This window comes from Pantherophis guttatus, chromosome 1 (genome assembly GCF_059756535.1).
Source record: "Pantherophis guttatus breed Tessera chromosome 1, ASM5975653v1, whole genome shotgun sequence".
NCBI classification, from domain to species: Eukaryota; Metazoa; Chordata; class Lepidosauria; order Squamata; family Colubridae; genus Pantherophis; species Pantherophis guttatus.
The window spans coordinates 225,403,215-225,422,578 of NC_142063.1; the positions used below are offsets into that span (position 1 = coordinate 225,403,215).

At 41.5% G+C, this 19,364-nt stretch overlaps 1 long non-coding RNA gene across 1 annotated transcript; it reads right to left on the reverse strand.

Moving 5' to 3' along the window:
• LOC148116793 (uncharacterized) lies at positions 1–3,598 on the reverse strand. The gene is made up of 2 exons (XR_015731355.1): positions 2,485–3,598; positions 1–1,184 (listed from the first exon to the last, which is right to left on the reverse strand). It is a non-coding gene; the product is annotated as an uncharacterized LOC148116793 (long non-coding RNA).
• Positions 3,599–19,364: the final 15,766 nt, after the last annotated feature.

A 19,364-nucleotide genomic window follows, 5' to 3' on the forward strand; every position in this document is an offset into this window, starting at 1 on the left:
TTTTTTAATACTTCATGTATTTATTGCATATGCCTCTGGATCAAAGAGATTCAATATTTAACAGGTAACACACATGGTATTTTTATAAAAACATTAAAACATTAAACGAGTTCGGAAAAGAGCACAGTGTAAAGAAAAACCCAGATGTGTTGTGAATACATTTCACGTGTCTACAAAAGTGAAAAACGTCAAATATTCAAGTGTTCTATATTAAATATCCATTATTAACCAAATTTGTGCAATTGAACAACAAAAAGGACTTTCCTATGCAAAATAGTCAAAAATGATTTAGAAAAGGTACGTCAGCCCTTAAACAAGCCTATCGCCTTTCTACTCTGGTTTAAAGAAGGCCTGGCAAAGTTGCTGCTGCTTTAAGAGTTAACTTTAATGGTACTGGATCTATGGACACGATCTATTCTATCCTGTATGGTTGCTAGGAGTTGAAAATATCTTGATGGCACTTAATCAATCAATCAACTAAGATGCTGCTGCATTAAGGGTTGCATTAACTTTAATGAGTGACCTTCTTAGGGAAGAGACATCTTTTCAGGCTCTGGGGAAAAGCTGAAAAAAATAACATCTAACTTAAAGGTTCTGGACATATGCAAGATCCAAAGCACATTTTTCCAACCATCTTCAAGCTGTGCACAACCAAATAAAATACAAAGTATGTTTTGCACATTTTCCTACAGCAGATGGCACCAGCGGCACAGATTAATGCCTCACTTCTTTCCCAAAAGACATACGTTTTACAGATGATACAGAAGCATCAGGCAGGAATGACTCACAGAAAAAATCAGAGCATGGGAGAAAAAAGAGAGACTCCAAAACCTTTTATCGATTTGATATTTTTATAGGATCCAACTAAAATGGCTCAGAAGTGGACACAGCCTTTTGAGATTCTCCTGAATTCTTCACAGGTGAGAAAAGACAAAGAGCAAAACATCAGGAAGCAGTAAAGAAGTCCAAAGAATTGAGTGGGTATTGCAGTCAGAAGATTTGCTGTTTAGATTTGTTCTCAGAAAAACAGATCACAGACCAAATGCATTAATAATTGATAGGTGTTACAAATATCAGATTACCACCTAATACCGTAATCTGCAAATTCAGAAATAGGAGCTGACTTCCCAGTTCTTTAAATGAAAAATCTGTTTTGTCTTACAGATGAATACACAGGCTGTGGCCTAGCAGAAAACAGAAATAAAGAAAAACATAGTAAGCTGTATATTAAAACCTGAATATATATACATATATTTATGAATAAAACACGAACTCACATGAGTATTTTATCTGATAAAAGAATTAAGCCAACTTGTAAAGCATTACCTAATGGCTATAAGGTTGAAATCTTCCAAATGGAAAATCCATTTTCAGATTGTAGAAAACTAACTCAGGAGGTAAAATCTCCCTAAAGGATTAAGTTAAAATCAGCTGCTGAGATTTTCAGTCTATCTCTGATGGAATTAGGAGCAGATGCCTATGTTCAATGACAGTAGCTGCTGATAATATTTCTTTTTCCCTTTAATGCAAAGGACCTTTGGGACATTATGGGGGAAAAAAGTAGAACTACTAGCTGCTTTGATAAGTCCTAAAGAGCTTATTTAAGCCACCACCGAGGCTTAAAAGAGCCTTGGTGGTGCAGCGGACTAAGTGCTGTTAAGTGCTAGCACTTAGCTGCCAGCTGCCTGCAATTAGTGAGAGTTCAAATCTCACCAGGCTCAAGGTTGACTCAGCCTTCCATCCTTTCGAGGCAGGTAAATTGAGGACACAGATTGTGGGGGCAATAAGCCAGCTTTGTATAGAACAACACCGCTTGGGGGGGGGAAGCCCTAATAAGCAGGTATATACATAAAAGTATGCAGGCTATTGCTATAATGCATTGTAAGCCACCCTGAGTCTACGGAGAAGGGTGCCATATAAATTGGGCTAATAATTAATTAATAAATAAATAAATAAATAAATAAATAAATAAATAAATAAATAAATAAATAAATAAATAAATAAATAAATAAATAAATAAATAAATAAAATAAAGGACCCAAAAAATCAACCTGCATTTGCCAATGTGAACAATTGCTTTTGTGTTAATAAATTAGTTAATGTGTTCATTTGTTTCACCTCTTTGCAGTCTTTCCCACATCCACATTCACAGATAGGAAATGCCCTGTGGGAGAAACTATGCTACATCAGCCATACTGATGTATTAATCCCATTTGCTGTGACTGTATGATATATACTTATCTTTAAAGTACTAGATGATGGTAGCAAAATAATAACCATAATAACAAGTATAACAATAAGTAGCAACAATAGGAGCTTAAGTGCTGTTTCAGAATTAGCCACTCAGTGGCAATTTCTTCTTCTTCAGTAAGCATTAAGGCCTGTCAAATGGCTTTTCTTTCTATTTAAGGCTGTAAAACATTCTTCAGAAGAACAGTTTGTCCTTAGCTTGGCATAATGTTATAATAAACAGTTGCCACTTACTGTTCTGCAAGCTGTTGTGCTCCCTGGGAAAGCAATGAGAGACAGCAGAGGCATTCCTTAGTTAAGCAGCATGTCGCTTCGAAGTCTCTACTGGCTATTCTCTGCCTGAGAAAAAAAAAAGGTCTCATGGAGCTGTTTCAACAGTCAAGGTGCAACAACATCCATCCAACGCCTGCAAGGCCAAAAGAGCCTGCCATGTTCAATTGTGAAGGGTTTTTTAAAATATATGTTTAATTAAAACAAGCTAGGCAGTTAAAAGCATATGCACAGGGAACAGCCAAGTTCTGAACAAAGTTTACACACCAACTGAGATCTGCTAAGCCACGGATGTCAAACTCGCGGTGTCACGTTACTGTCATGTGACGTATTGCAATGATTTTTCCCTTCCCGTAGCTGGAATGGGCATGGCCTGCACATGACACATCCGGCCCGAGGGCTGCCAGTTTGACACCCCTGTAATAAGCTGAACACAGTCCATTGTTAGTGGTCCACCATTGGTTTGAAAACACTGCGGTTTGGAGAAAAAAAAGAGAGGAGAGGAGAAGAAGGAAGGGATGTTGTGTACCTATTAAATCATTTACTATGCGGCAGTTGAGTTTTGTTAGACTTTTTGAATCAGTAGCCCAGGTAGTCTTCAACATACAACCATAAATGAGACCGCATTTCTATTAAGACTTAAACAAGTTTGTTTTTAACTGAGTCGTGCCTAGTTTAACAACCATTTTGGCCCCATTAAGCAAATCACTGCAGTTATTAAGCAAATCGTATCATTGTTAAGTGAATTCAGCTTCCCCTCTCCCTTTGACTTTGCTTGTTGAAAGCTGTCTGGGAAAGTTTGACCATGTGAATGGGGAAAACTGCAACAGTTGTAAGTTGTAAGGACCAGTTATACAGTCACTTTTTTCGGTGCTGTTGTAACTTTGAGTGGTCATAAAATGAATGGCTGTCAATCAAGGACTACCTGTGTAACTTAATCTACAGTTAAAACTCATGACTATTCATGAAAATGATCTGATTATATTCCAATGAGTGCTAAACCTTATTTTGGATTTGGTTACAAAGAAAAACCCATTATAAACAAGAAAAATACAAGACCCATGAAAGTTTATAGGAGGCTAATCCACTCAAACAACAGAATCTGAAAATTGGGAAGAAAAGCAGTCATGTGGACCAACTTCACCCAATACATTTCATGGCTGAGCAGCAATTTGTTCCACTTTCCCCAAGGCTTATCTCACAACGATCTTATTATCCCATACAATTTAAAATTACCTTTAAAAAAAACTTATATCGAAATGCAGAATATCTCGGCATACAAGTCTGTGATTTGTCTGTGGTTGAAGATGGGCTTTCCCTTCTTATGATTTCTTGAAAATCATTTGACTGAACTTGGATTGTGAGCCTCTCCAAAATAGGAATATACTCCTTTAAAAAAGATTCATAATTACTTTTTTGTGATTCACATGTCACGCCAAGTCATCGCGCAGAGAGTGTTTTGTTTTGTTTTGTTTTTGAATATTTATATGGTATGACTCTGGGAGACTAACAACCAATTTATATAAAAAAAATACAAAAGGACCTCATAACTAATCAATGTTAAAATAATCCAATACAAAGAAAAAACCTGGCACCGTACCTTATTAAATATATAACCAGGCATTAGGGCCAGGGGTGGGTTCTACTTACCTTTACTACCAGTTCGCAGCGGGAACGCGTGCGTGCGCTCACTTTGCTTGTGCTTCTGTGCATGCGCAGAAGCTTCTGCGCATGAGCAGATCAGCCATGAAGATGTTGTGTCAAGTGGGTAGAGCCTCCCACCGGTTTTACTACGGGTTGTATAGAACCGGGCCGAACCAGGAGCAACCCCTCACTGATTAGGGCCAAATATATATACTGGGCTCCAATGATATCTTGACCCTAATGTCTGGGGAGATAGTCAGGTCTTCATGGCTTTCTGGAAGATCAAGAGGGTTTGGGGCATAAGCCAGGCATTGCAGACAAGTTTATCTCACAAAGTTTGGTTTTGCACATATCAGCCTTTCAAGGTAGCCCAGACCAGGAAACCAAGATTAAGAACACTAATACTACTTTTATTGGAAAGTTAAAGTAACAGAAACAAGTACAAGTCTGAAAGCATTTTTCCCATCCCCTGCCTTTCCAGTCCAGAGAACTAGAGTCAATTCTGAGATGCTTTCTCAAATTACATTTCTGGTTTGGACTCAGATTTCGTTTATCAGACATTTCTCTAGGTTGCTGCTCTTCCTCCTGTCTCTCAAGGTTACTCTCATAGCCTATTACAGCATGACTGCGAATAGTAAGATATATACATTCTTCACATAGTAAGCTACATAGTAAGCCACGTACATAGCATGCTTTAAAAAAAAAAAAAACCACCTCTGGCTTAGAAGTGCAGCTTCTGGACCACTCTGTAAGTTTCTGGATTTTACTGCTCCACAACTGTCTATAACTGGCTTGTACTGGCTCCAATGAGAGTGAATTGTTAAATCTTCTGGAATTTTGCAAGCTGGTTGAGAGTAGAGCTGGGATCTAACACCTATCATCCCAGTCAGCTATTTTGTGGCTTATAGAGCAGCAGCAGTAGCAATGGAGCCAGTCTTCTTACCTCCATTCCCACATTTGGTGTAGTTAAAGGTGCTGGCCTAGAAATCAGGAGACTGAGTTTTAGTCTTGCCTTAACCATGAAAGCCAGCTAGGTGAATTTGGGCCATTTACTAGGAGGCTGTGAGTTCTAGTGTGCTTTAGGAATGAAACCTGGTTGGGTGACCTTGGGCCAGTCACTGTCTCTAAACCCAATTTACCTCACAGGCTTGTTGTTGTGGGGAAGGGAGGAGAAGGGCAGACTATTTGGTACACTCACCACTTTAGTTTACTTATAAAGCAATAAGGTGGGATAAAAATCTAATAAACAATTGCCCTGTGTATTATGTATTTCTTAATAAAAACAAATTAAAAAGGTAGGATTTTAAAAAAAAATCAAAATTAATAATACATAATAAATGAGATGCCAAATTAGTATTCTTTCTCTAGTTCACATTTTCAGGACATAATACGTGCCTTTGTATGGTAGTTTGCGCTCTCTCACTCTCTTTCTCTCTCTCTCCCTCCCTCCCTTCCCCCTCTTAGGAGGACTGAAATCTCAGAAGGTGGCTGAGAAATGTATTAAATAAAATGTAAACAAAAATCCTCATCAAGAATGTCAAGAAATCTTAGGCCAGATCAAAGCTAAATCCACAGAGCAGAGACACTATGTACCTTTTCTAGAACACCCTTAGTTATTCTTCTATAAACATAAACCAGATGCACCAGAGTTCTTCTTTTAAGTATACTTTATATAATGTTTTAAAAATAGAATAAGACCATTCAAAGTTCAGGTAAATTATGTCCAGCACGGCCAAGAGATGTCTGCTTCTGGACCTTGTGCCACCTACTGCAATAATAATTTTAGCCAACAATTTAAACAGAGAGTTTTATCAGGGATTTAAGAAAAACAAAAAATAGTTTTGAAATGATGAATGATCATGATTTTAACCAGGTGACAAGAGTATGCCCCCCACCAAAAAAAACCATCATATAAAAAATGATTTCTGATGGGATTTGATTCGGGATGTTGTGCTTTAAAGGTTAAGCAAAGTTTAAGAGGCATACTTATTTCTAAATATGAGATTTTATGAAGGACGTGATTCTGCCATTAAAGGAAGGCCAATTCTTACCACTGGGATTTGGAAAAGAGAGCCGTCTTTGTAAGTAAGTAGAAAGTGCAAGTTCTAAACATCCTAGTCAAAGGTCATTAAGCAATGGCAAGTTACTTTATTCATGTCTACTCAGAGGCAAATCCCACCAAGTTCAATAGGACTTACTTCCGGAGTTTTATGGAGAGAAGGGTTATTAATAGCTGACTCTCAGAGTTATTGCAGGTACAAAGTACATTTCACAATCCATTATAGAAGATAGAATTACCGCAGAGAAAAGTGCTAGAAAGTCTTGAGGAAAACTCCAGTATTAGAGGCCGCTTGTCTCTGAAATCCGTATGCTGGCAAACATTAGCATGAAAATACAATTGCATTCAGGTCCTGCTTATGGGCTTCTCATACTGTAGGTATCTAATTTACCTTCTCGCTGATCTAAGCAGTCTTTCTTTTTTTAAAAAAGAAATACATTGCTTGCTTTACCTGTTTTTCCAAAATAATAGAATACGCTGAAAACCTAAAATCAATACTTTACCATCATGATGCACCAAATATGAAATTGTCAGATCAACTTCAAGCAATCACTGTTCAGCCTCAGCCAGCCAAATCTCTCTCTCTCTCTCTCTCTCTCTCTCTCTCTCTCTCTCTCTCTCTCTCTCTCTCTCTCTCACACACACACACACACACACACACACACACACACACACACACGGCATGAAAAGTGGTTCATTTAACTAGAGAAAAATATGCTGCACCGTGAAAGAATGTTCATTCACTGTATCAATGAGTGAGAAGTGAGAATGGAGTAAAAGGCTCCATTTTAAACAGTAACAGTTAGCAAATATTTTATATTTCATAGCATATGTAATCAAGTGTGTGTGGTGGTGTCCATCTTCTGAGACAGGCTATTCCCTGTTAACACTGTAGGGAAATGGAGGATCCAAAATACAGGAATCATGATGAAGCACAGAGAAAAAGGTAAAAGCCTATGACCCATCACAATTATTTAGGATCCTTAGTGTAATATTTTGTTATGATTTAGGGGAAAGTGAAGATGAGCCCTGGAGTTCCAGGTAGCTTATATGGACCTCTCCTTCATTTTATCCCCACAGGAATATCCCTGTGAGCCTAGTGGAGAGAAATGATCAAAAATCAACTTGTTACCTTCGCCAGATGACAATAACTTAACACTGGGTCTTCCCAGTATTACAGATAATCCTCAACAATGTGCAATGGAGCTTGCACATTAACGGTTGAATATTGCAATGGCATTAAGCATTTCACTTAAAAATGCCTCATCCTTGCTGTGCCCAATGCAATTATTAAACAAATGTGCAGGTCATTAAATGAAGCACAGAGTGCCTCAGGGTTGAAGGACCTGGGCCTCTCAAGGCTTTCCCTGTCCCTGAGGCTCCTGGTGCTCTGTTCCTTGTCACTCCAGGTTCCCTTGATTTGGTTCCAAGCCAGCTATTCAGACAGGCAAGGAAGCCTAAAGCCGGTCAGCAGATGCAACTGGCACATGGAGGATATTTACGCCCTTTAGGACTCGGCCTACTTTCCATTTGATCACTCCAGGGCCTTGCAGAACTCGGCCTGCTCCTCAAGCCATCTCCAGGGCCCAACATCAACAAACTTACTTTTTTTGGTATTGCAGAGGAGCCTGATGTGATGCGAGGCTTAGCTTTCTTGCAGAGGCTGCCAACATCATGACAGCTTTGTGCTATTCTCCTAGTAAGTAGTACTCCTAGCCAGATTGTAGGAGCTTCCATTCTTTAAGGAATAAATCTCCTGTCTAGGAGATTCAGCACTCTCAGAGAGTTAACAAGCGGAAGACTGCAAATATAAATCCTTCCATTCCCCACCAATTCATTCAGAACTGAAGAAGCTTCTTGGATGAGAAGCAAAACTTTTTCAAGGAAAAAAAAAAAACCAAGAAAGTCCAGTTGCCTTTTAGAAAAGCATCTTTGGGACAGCCATGACCTGAATGCCTGAGAATCTCCATAAATACTTCACAAATAAATGAAGCCACTTGTAATTGCCCTTCGAGTTCTGGGAGCTCCTTTAGGCTCCCTAGCACAATTGTGTCAGAAGAATAATTTGGGGTTCCAACTTGAGTCAGGACTGTGCAAGAATAAATAAAAATGAGATCCAGAAGAAATATTTATTTCTAAAAGCAAAACAGTTTGCCTTTAGGGGAAGGCTGCAGAGAAATGGGGTACAGTAACAGATTTTCGTAAGGGGAGCTTGTCCAGGGTGAAGTGTCTACATGCTGATTCTAGGGTGACACTTGAGGGGCGTGTGTAGGAATGCTTATTCTTGTAAATATGCAGTTCCTTTGGGAGACCTAATTTAATTAACTCTGTGTTTGCAGATCGTATCCTTTGATGTGTGGATAAAGTCTGGATAATTTATTTGGGGGTTTTGAGGAAGTTTGATAATTTCAGTTGATTAACTGAGTTTCAAGCCTGACTGCCTAGTGGAGACACTGATTTTCAGACCATTGGGGATTCTGTTAATATTTTAAGGGAAGATGGGAACAGTATAAAGATTAGAATATATTTGGATATAAAACTGCTCACAGCTGAAAGGCCTGCTTGGGACGCCTGTGGGAATCCTGAAAGGCAGAGGGAAGCCTTTGGAGGATGAGAAGGTAAGCTTCAGCCACAGGTTGTATGTTTATCTTTCATGTGCCAATTGCTTCTGCTGACTAGCTTTAGGCTCCCTTGGGTGAGTGAATGGCTGACCTAAGAGGTGGCCGAATCCTGGGGGAATCCCAAGGGGCAGAGCCAGGCCTTGGAAGGCCTTCAGGTACCTGAATGGGAAGTAGGCCGGGGCCTACAGGTTTAACTGCCTTCTGTGTGCTGGTAGCTTTTTTAGGCTCCTTTGTGTGCCTGAGTGGCTGGCTTGGGAATGGCCCGAGGCTTGCTGGAACCCAACTGGATAGTGGGGAAGATAAGCGAGGAGGACTTTTGCAGCATCCTTGTGGTTGGTCATAAGGGTCAACATAGGCAGAGGAACTGCAAGGCCAGAATTTTGAAACTGGGTCCTGAGAATCTTCCTTGAGGTTGTAACTTTGAAGTTTACAGATGATTTACATCTTAAACTTGAAATCTTCACCATTGTGATTTTTAAGACATGGGTTATGGCTTAGCAGAGCAATCCTTTTATCTTCTGTATGCAGATCATTATATCCTTAGAAGCTGTGTTAAGCAGGAGCTCTTTTGAATATGCCAGTTGTTCTGTTTGGGCTAGAGTGGGTGCAGCAAGAACTGAGGCGAAACAGACCTCCACAAATAGCTAACATTTATTTCTAATAGTGCAGTAACAAGGCAACAGCTCAGGCAACAGAACAGAATAACAACAACACCTGCCCGTTTGACAGCTCCTTTTAAATTCAGCTGTCAAATGGACAGCTAATCAGAAACCGGCCAGGCAAAGCTAGGCTCCACTAGGGGAACGGACCAGAGGGAGAACTGGGAACACAACACTCCTTCCCACCTAGTCGGCGCATGCATAGTCCTGTAGATATGCAGGGCGTCGCTGGATCCGTCCGGATCTGTGGGGCTCTATTGCCTCAGAAATTTCTGGTTGGCAAGGGACTTTCCTTTGTGGACTACTTCGAGACTTTGCCATGACCCCATCAGGAGATGGAACTGCAGGAGGAATCTTGGGAGCTAACAGTAAGTCCTCTGGTTTATCTTCGTCGGAGTTTATTAGTTCAGTTCATGGTGGGGCATTGGCTTGTTCAGTGTGTGTTGCCACAGGAGGACTCTCTGGCATGGCCTCATCTGGTGGTGGTGGTGAGGTGTTCCATCGGCTCCATAGCTGATCACAGTGGCGATGCCACAACCTGCCATCGCCTAACTCCATCCTGTAAGAACAGGGCCCGGGTAACCCCACTATCTTGCCAGGCAGCCACAGGGGATGGCCTACATAATTCCAGGTGTACACTGTGTCACCCATTTTAAAGGAGCAGGGTGCGCTATTGGAATCAAGGGGCTTTATTGGAAAGTACTGGGGGTGCAACCTATCTAATGTTATCCTTAACCGTCTACCCATGATTAATTCTGCTGGGCTTTTGTGAGCGGGCATGGCATGGTATGTTGCACTACGAAGTATTCATCCACCCTCTTTTGCCAGTTCCCCGGGCCCATTCTTACCAGCGTTTCCTTAGAGGAGCAGACTATCAGTTCCACAAGGCCATTACTGGCTGGCTGGAAGGAAGAGATTAGGCCATGGCGAATTCCTAACATCGCTAGGAATATTTTGAATGTGGCGGATGTTAGTTGTGGGCCATTATTGGACACCAACAAATCGGGCAGCCCATGAGTGGCAAACAGCTTCCTAAGTGCCCTAATGACCGCTTCAGAGGTAGTAGATGGCATTAAGGTGATTTCCAGCCATTTCGAATATGCATCTACCACCTCTAAGAAAACCTGCCCCTGGAATGGTCCCGCAAAATCGATATGTATGTGAGACCAGGGTGCCCTCGGGGTTTCCCATTCCTGGGCTGGTGCTTTAGGTGATAAGGGTCTCGACTCCTGGCACTGGTGGCAAGTGGACACCCATTTGGTGATTTCCTGGTCTAATTTCAGCCACCAAAGGTAACTCCTTCCCTGGGCCTTCATATGAACTATGTCCGGGTGACCCTAGTGTAGGGTCTTCAGAATGGAGTGTCTGAAGGGGGGGAACCACCACCCAGTGTCCCCAAAGTAAGCAACACCTATGGGCTGCGAGCTCATGTTGTCTAGCTTTGTACGGTTGTAGCTCTGGGCTGACAGGTCCTTGTGGCCACCCCCTTTGTACCCAGTCCAAAACTGGTGATTACCTGATCCTGTGACAAATGCCTGGCAATATCAGCAGCTGTTACCGGAAGGCTTTCAATCAGCAATACCGATACTGCAGGAGCAAGGTCTTCTACAGTGGTATGCAGGGGGCAATGGCTCAGTGCATAAGCATGGCAGAGGTGTTTTCCTGGGCAGTAGATTAAGGTATAGTTATAAGAAGCAAGGAACACAGTCCACCTTGTCATCCATGGAGAGAGCATCTGTGGTATTTGGCAGTCACTGGCTAACAGTTCCAGCAGAGGCTTATGGTCAGTAAGGAGTTGAAAGTGGCGGCCATAGAGGTAGTCGTGGAATCTTTTGACTCCAGCCATGAAAGCCAGGGCCTCTTTGTCTAATTGGCTGTAGTTTCTTTCAGCGACGGCCAGGGTTCATGAAAAGAATGCTATGGGGGCTTCGGTGCCATTAGGTAATATGTGGCTGAGTAAGGCGCCAACCCCATATGGGGAGGTGTCACAAGCCAGTAGTAGTGGGAGATTCTCACTATATTGGGCCAGAACTGCATTTAAAGTCAGCAGCAGCCCCATGACCATGGACACTTGACATCTAGGAGCCTATGGATAGGCTCAGCCACAGACGCTTTGTGGGGGAGAAAAATTGCGTAAAAATTTAAAAGCCCCAGGAAAGCTTAGAGCTCAGCCTTACTTTTTGGTGCTGGCGCTAGGATCGCCTTCATTTTCGCTGCTCTGGGGTGGAGACTGGAACCGTCAATGAGGAACCCCAGGAATCTGACCTGGGGTACCGCGATGTAGCATTTGTCTTTTTTTACCTTGAGGCCAACACGCTGGAACTATTGGAGCACCATGCATAGTCTTGACATCAGCTCTGGCCTGGAAGCTGCGGAAATCAGCATGTCATCGAAATAGGGTACGACCCCGGGGATGCCTTGAAGCAGGCATTCCATCTAGCTGTGGAACAGCCCCGGGGCCATGCTAACTCCAAATTGGAGCTGGCAACATCTGAACGCTTTCCTTTGCGTGACTATCATCTGGGCTTCCGCGGTGGCATCATCCACAGGCAGTTGTTGGTATGCCTGAGCCAAGTCCAGCTTAGCAAAAAGTGATCCATTTCCTAAAGAATGCAGGAGGTGCTGGACGATGGGCACCAGATATGCATGAGCTTGCAATGCGCAGTTCAGTGTACATTTATAGTCTGCGCAGATGCGGCTCGATCCATCAGCTTTGATTGGAGTTACGATTGGCGTTTCCCATGTTGAGTGGTCCACCGGCTCGAGGATCCCTTGGCTGATGAGTCTATCCAGCTCGGTGTCTACCTTTGGCTTTAAAGTGAACGGTACTTGGCACAGCTTGAGTCTGCGAGGAGTCACCTTTTTTAAAAAAAAAATTGATTTATATGCCACCCTTCTCCGGAGACTCAGGGCGGCTTACAATGCATTAAGCAATAGCCTTCATACTTTTCTTTATTTATACAAAGTCAGCTTATTTTCCCCACAATCTGGGTCCTTGGACCTTGGGGTCCAAGCTGAAAGATACTGGTTTCCCTGGTAGGTACCCAATTTAGCATCAAAGACAGTGGGAAATTCTTTGCTAATGACTCCAACTCTGTAGATCTAATGGAATTGATTCTGCTTATGGTCAATCCCAGAGCCTCAAACCAATTCAGCCCTAGGAGACTAGGCAACGAGCCATCTACTACCACTAATGGCAGATGGCTGAAAAGTTTTTGAATTGAACTTTGAATTTACCACTGCCATGATGGAAATTTGGCTTCCCTGGTAGTCCTGTAAGATGGGGCTGCATGGTTTAAGATGTCTTTTGGTGATTCTGGGTACTAGATGTTTCAAAGTGCTCCAGGAGACTATTGATGTGGCTGACCCCATGTCACTTCCATCAAACAAGGTGCCCCCTCAATCTGAACCATGAAGCAATTTTTTTTTTATTGACTGCATTGTTTGGCGGAAAACCATTCCTTTCCTGGGCAGGTCGCGAAAAATAGCAAAGCAGTCATTCCTTGCTCTGGCAGGTCTCCGAGGGGTCCGTCTGTTGTATGATTGTTTGGGTGGTGACATTGGAGGCATTTGTACAGATCTGCAGACTCTGGCCAGATGGCCCTTCCTTCCACAATGGTGGCAAATGGCGTCTTTATAATGGCAAACCATGTGGGGATGATTCCCACCGCAGCCCCTGTACTCCGCCTGAGGAGTCCTTCGAGCCAGCTCTTTTTCCTTGTCTCCTTAAAATGATTGATGTCATCCTCTTCATCGGACTCGCACTCAGGGTCAGCTCCGCTGTAATGAATGGATGTTTTCCTTGAGTGCGGAGGACTTTGGTTCCACTGCATGTCGAACATCAACTGTGCGGACAGTTCAGCCATGCGTGCTTTATCTAGCGTGGTTTGGAATGTGATGTCTGCTTTAGCCAGTAGTCAACACTTGAGGTGGCCATCCCTTACTCCACTCACTAAACGGTCAAGAAGGTAATTGTCTAGGTTTTCAAATTCGCAGTATAGGGCTGCCTTCCTCAGAGCTGCTACATACTGATTAATGGTTTCACCTTCTGCCTGGTCCCTATGATAGAAAACCTGGCAATGAGTGATCCTTGAGGGAGCCGGAGCGTAGTGATTCTTCAGTTTGTTCATAAAGTCATCCCAGGACCCCGAATTGATTGATTGTGGGGCCATGAGTGTTCTCGTGGTCTCGAACATTTCTGTTCCACAGAAGCTGAGGAAGTAGGTGTGCTTTCTGTCTCTTGACAGGTCTGTGTAGGCATTAGTGATGAGGAAACATTCGAAATGCTCCACATATGCCTCCCAGGATTCGGTGGCCAGGTTGAAGGGTGTGAAATTACTGTGGGTCACCATCTCTGTCAGATTTTGGCAGCTTTAGGCCTCGACTATGTAATTAAATCTGGAAATGACGTCTTGTCGTTCACAACTGAGCTATGCACAAGTGACTCGCTCTTTTTTTTTTTTTTTTTTTTAGTGTCTCAGCTCGATCTGTTCTCTCAGTGCTGCAATCCTACCTTCGTCACCAGTGTTCTGTTTGGGCTAGGGTGGGTGCAGCAAGAACCGAGGCGAAACAGACCTCCACAAATAGCTAACATTTCTTTCTAATAGTGCAGTAACAAGGCAACAGAACGGGCAACAGAACAGAATAACAACAACGCTTACCCGTTTGACAGCTCCTTTTATATTCGGTGTCAAACGGACAGCCAATCAGAAACCAGTCAGGCAAAGCTAGGCTCCACTAGGGGAATGGACCAGAGGGAGGACTGGGAACACAACACCAGTTTTAAAGTTGCAGATTAATTTTTAGACTCCCATGTGTCAACCATGAAATGTGCAGTGTCAGATCATACTAACATCCTCTGAAGCATCACTATTAAAATAGATAAAATGTCATATTCTTGTTTTGAATGAAGTCATATTTGAAATAATAATGTAGCAAGGAATTGATCCATGAAAGTACTACCAGATAGTTCTCAACTTACAGCCATTCGTTTAATGAGTTTTCAAAGATACAATGGCACTGAAAAAGTGACTTATTTTCACACTTACAACCATTGCAGCATCCCCAGTCAACCTGATCAAAAATTCGCAACTGACTCATATTTATGACAGTTGCAGTATCCTGGGGTCATGTGATCACCTTGACAAGCAAAGTCAATGGGAAAGCCAGATTCACTTAACAACGGTGTTACTAAATTAACAACCGCAGTGATTCGCTTAAAACTTTAGCAAGAAAGATCATAAAATGGGGCAAAAAATTCACTTCACAACTGTCTTACTTAGCAATGGAAATTGGGGCTCAACTGTGGTTTTAAGTCTGGGACTCACTGTATATTGTTATTAACATTACATTATTTAAGCCCCTAGGAACTTCCAAAACAACCCCCATCTGACTACAGTGGTCTACGGGCTACAGCTAAGGAACCCACACAATAAAACAATATATGGACACTGCCACTATAGCTTTTTAACTATTTAGCTCACTCTGATCAAAACTAGGGAGAAGGCACCATTTTCCAATATTTTTTTCTAGCTATGAAATGGAAAACTGCCATGTAATTACTCTATTGTTAGCCACAAAGTCCACTATTGGATTTGTGTTGCAATACACAGAGAACAAAATGCTATGAGTAGATGTGCCAGTACAAATTGTGATGACAAAAATATTACCAAATGTCCATTGCAATGTCATGACCCACCTTTTATACTTGTGCCCTGATGTTGGATGTATATTCATAAACTGCATGGTTTGTTCTACAATAATCTGATGCTTTTCTTTTTCATTCACACCCCTCTTGCTCCTTCCTAGGACTGGGAGTGCAGTATTGTGTCTAACGTTCCTAGGAATGTAATGCTTAAGGTTAAACATTTCTATGGAAAAGAGGGGAGGACTAGAGAGGGGAAAGTAGGGGAGTTGGGAGGTGAGAAGAAGAGAAAAGAAGAATGGGAAAAGGAGAGGAAGAAGGAAGGGGAAAAAAGAGCAGGAGAGAAGGTAAGAAGGGGAGGAAGAAGAGAGGAGAGGGGAAAGAGGAAAGGAAGTAGGAAAGGAAAAGAGAGGAGGAATGAGGAAAGAAGAAAGAAAGGAGGAGAAAGAAGGGAAGGGGAAAAGGAAAGGTTGTAGTAAAACAAAAGAAGGAAATGGTAAAAGAACGGACCCGAACAAATAATTAATTAATTACCTAATGGAAGTTAAAGAAGATGATGAACGAACAATGTATAAGGATGTATAAAAGACTGTACATTTAAACATGTTGATTCAAAATAAAAATAAAAATCTTTTTTCAAAAAAAAAAAAGGTTAAACATTCCTAAGCAAAGCTGTATAGAGAAATAGAAATCATTCCCTTGGGTACAACCATCTTCATAAATCTTTTCCACAGCCATGCAACACTATTCCATGTCTTGCCAATCTTTCTCTTCTCCTAGTTTTCAGCTGCAATACCGTATTCTGAATCAATCATTCTGACATCTGTATCTGCTTCCAGTTGTTTTCATCTCAAAAACAATGGAAAGATGAACAATGAAGATGCCTGTCCTATTATGGTTCAAGAGATCAAAGAATTCTTTTGAAGTCTTTATGTTGTTGTTGTTTTTAAAAAAGTCACCTTTGCCTATGCCTTTATTGAGATGAGAACATTTCCATATTATTCTCCCCATAACCATCAGAAAGCAGTTTAGCTTCTGCTGGCCTTAAAATGAAAAGATCAGTGCTAAAGACAGTGAAAGCCTTAGGTAGGCTTGGTGGAAATGAAGGCCAGATATTCCTCAGTCCTTATTTGTTCAGTAACTATTTGAAATTACAAAGACACTGAAAAAAATAACTTATTACCACTCCTCACACTTACAACTGTAGCAGCCCCAATGTCATGTGATCAAAATTTGGGAGCTTGGTAACTGGCTTGTATTTATGAGGGTTGCAGCATCCAGGGGTCATGCGATCACTATTTGCGACCTTCCCAGCCAGCTTCCAACAGGCAGAGTCAATGGGAGAAGCTGGAGTTGCTTAACAACTGCAGTGATTTGCTTAACTGTGGTAAAGAGCTTGTAAAATCGGGTGCAACTTACTTAGCAACAGAAATTCTGGTCCCAATTGTGGTCATAAGTCAAGGACTATCTGTAGTTCCTACAAGCCTGAATTTGGATTTTCTAAACATAAGGAATAGAGAGACAACATCGCTTCTTGTTCTCGCAGGGTTCCTATTTCACTCCACCTATTATGAAGTGACTGGATTCAAAGATCTGAAGTGCCACCTATACTGGTAGTCCTCAGTGCATGAACACAAGTGAACCCAAAATTTCTGTTGCTAAGCAAGACAGTTGTTAAGTGAGTTTTGCCCCATTTTACGAACTTTTTTGCCACAGTTGTTAAGTGAACCACTGCAGTTGTAAAGTTAGTAATTCGGTTATTAAGAGACTTGGGCTTCCTCACTGACTTAGTTCATCAGAAGGTCACAAGAGATGATCACATGACCCCGGGACACTGCAACCGTCATATGAACCAGTTGTCAAGCAGTCGACAGTAGTTTGATCACGTGAACCATGGAGGACGCTGCAAAGGTCGTAAGTGTGAAAAACGGTCATAAGTCACTTTTTTCAGGACTGTTGAAACTTTGAATGGTCACAAATGGTTGTATGTCAAGTTAGGGTTGATATACTTGTAGTTAGAAGGAGAGACACATGCCCTGAAGTCAAGTACTGCCATTTAATGCTATCTGAAACATTCAGAGTACTTCATGTCCCTTGGAAATATTGACAGTACGATAGTTACATATTAACCTTTCCCAACTTGGCATTCTCCAATTGTGTTAAGACTCCAACTTTCCTAATTCCAAACTCTTCTGGAGGGCGCAAGGTTCAGGAAGTCTGTTCTCTGTGATTGTATTTCAGGTGGGAGTTACTGCAGTGGATCAGCAATTGTCTTAAAGGCCATCATGAGATTTTCTAGTTTATTGCCCTCACTTTCATCAATATGCTGCAACCAGCTTGCATTCCAGCAGCTTTAAGAATCAGCCAGACAGGCCTGATAGCAATGCTGCTGAAATCTATTTTGTTCCCAAAACTCTGCAGAGTTTCCGTGTGGTTGACTCTGTATTGCATAATGAAATATTATTCCCAGTGAAGAATTGTACATGTTGTTTTTTGCTGTGGTTATTACTAAACATGTTTTAGTATCTTTGGCACAAGGACCTGTCCCAAGTCATCGATGGTCTGACGCATATTAGGTCTGGTTTTTGTCTTAGGGTGCTTAAGATGTGATCTGCCAGTGGAGGATATTAATAGCAGTATGTTGTCGTGGATGCCTTTTAGCTCATGGTGTCACCCTTCCCTGCAGGGAGACAGGATCCCTTTGATCAGCCCACCTCAGGCAATTGATGGACCCAGTGAAATTCCAGAGAGAGCTTGAGGATCTGATAGGCATCTCAGCTGAGGCCCTAGTCACTGCCTACAATGGACAGGTGGCTGTGGCCTTGGATTGCATTACTCTTATGCATTCTCTCCTTCTGCACCGATCCCGAAGTGCATCTTGATTTACTGAACAGAAAGATGAAATAAGTGCCTAGAACACTGCTGGAAGAAGACACAAAATGACTCTGACTGGAGATGAATAAGAGCTCACTTTAGAGATTATCTCACATATAAGGGTGAAACAGCCATACTTCTCTTTCTTGCACCTGCTGATAGCTGTCCAGAGACTCTGTTTAGGGTTAGCCATTCCCTATTTGAACATCTGTGGGCCATTGTGAAGGTTATTCAGATTATCTGGTGAATAAAGTCACTCAGATTTACTCCATCTGGGACTCTGGGTAGAACAGGTTGAGGTGTCTGAGGTATAATCTGGTGGCATGATCTGGGATGGATTTGAGCCATCCTTAGATACATCATGGCTCATTTTCATATAGTGGAATCTCAAATCCAATAGCAAACAAAATCCCCACTGGTTGGGTGAATTATGAGAAGGAATGTCCAATTACTTGGAGGGTAACAGATTGGAAAGGGCTGTACTATATTATGATTAAGCACTACAGTATATTCAAATTTTGTTCCTCTTATTTTAATGACTACAGTATGTTCTTTTTGAAGATGCAGTGTATTTTTTCTACATCTGGAAGCTGTTAAATTACTAAGCAAAGTAATCATTGTATCTTGTTACCAACCTCAAAGGTCAAGGCTTCCAGAATGGTTCAGTTTTAAAATCACCTACCATTGACAAATGCATTAAAAACAGAAACCTTGACATTTTAGACTGAAGTTTCACTAGAATAAATGCACATTTTGCAAATCTCTAAGGTAATAATGGCAAGGCAGAAGCACTGCATTTATTCATAAGAACTGTGGCATTTTGGTATGAGGTTTTTATTATATTAAAGAGTGTGAGAAAAAATGCATTTTATGACTTAATATAATGATTACCTTCAAAATGTATCTAAGACAAATGGTTGAATGGTTAGCCAAGTAGCTAAATATAGAGGTAGAAGTAGGGGTGATACACCTCTACATGTGACATGCATATTGTTCTTGAATTCACTCCACACTTCTGTCACACCATGATATGGCTTCATCTTTGTTCAACCATTTGTTCACTCAATTGAAATTCTGCACTGTTATGACTCAAGAGGAAACACTGAATTTGGTTTTCATTAGAGAAGTATCAGAGGTGATTAAGGGATGTCTTGGATATAGGGTAACCACAGGAATTTCTTGTTCTTTACATCAACCTAACATTTTTCAGGGCTCAGTGTGAACCTAAAAAAGAAAAAGAATTGCAGCTCCTTTCCTTTTCCTTTTTTTTTTCTCATTGCATTTGGCAGATGTGCAATTGTAAGGTGACTCCTAGAATGTATTGTTAGATGCAGACTCCTCTA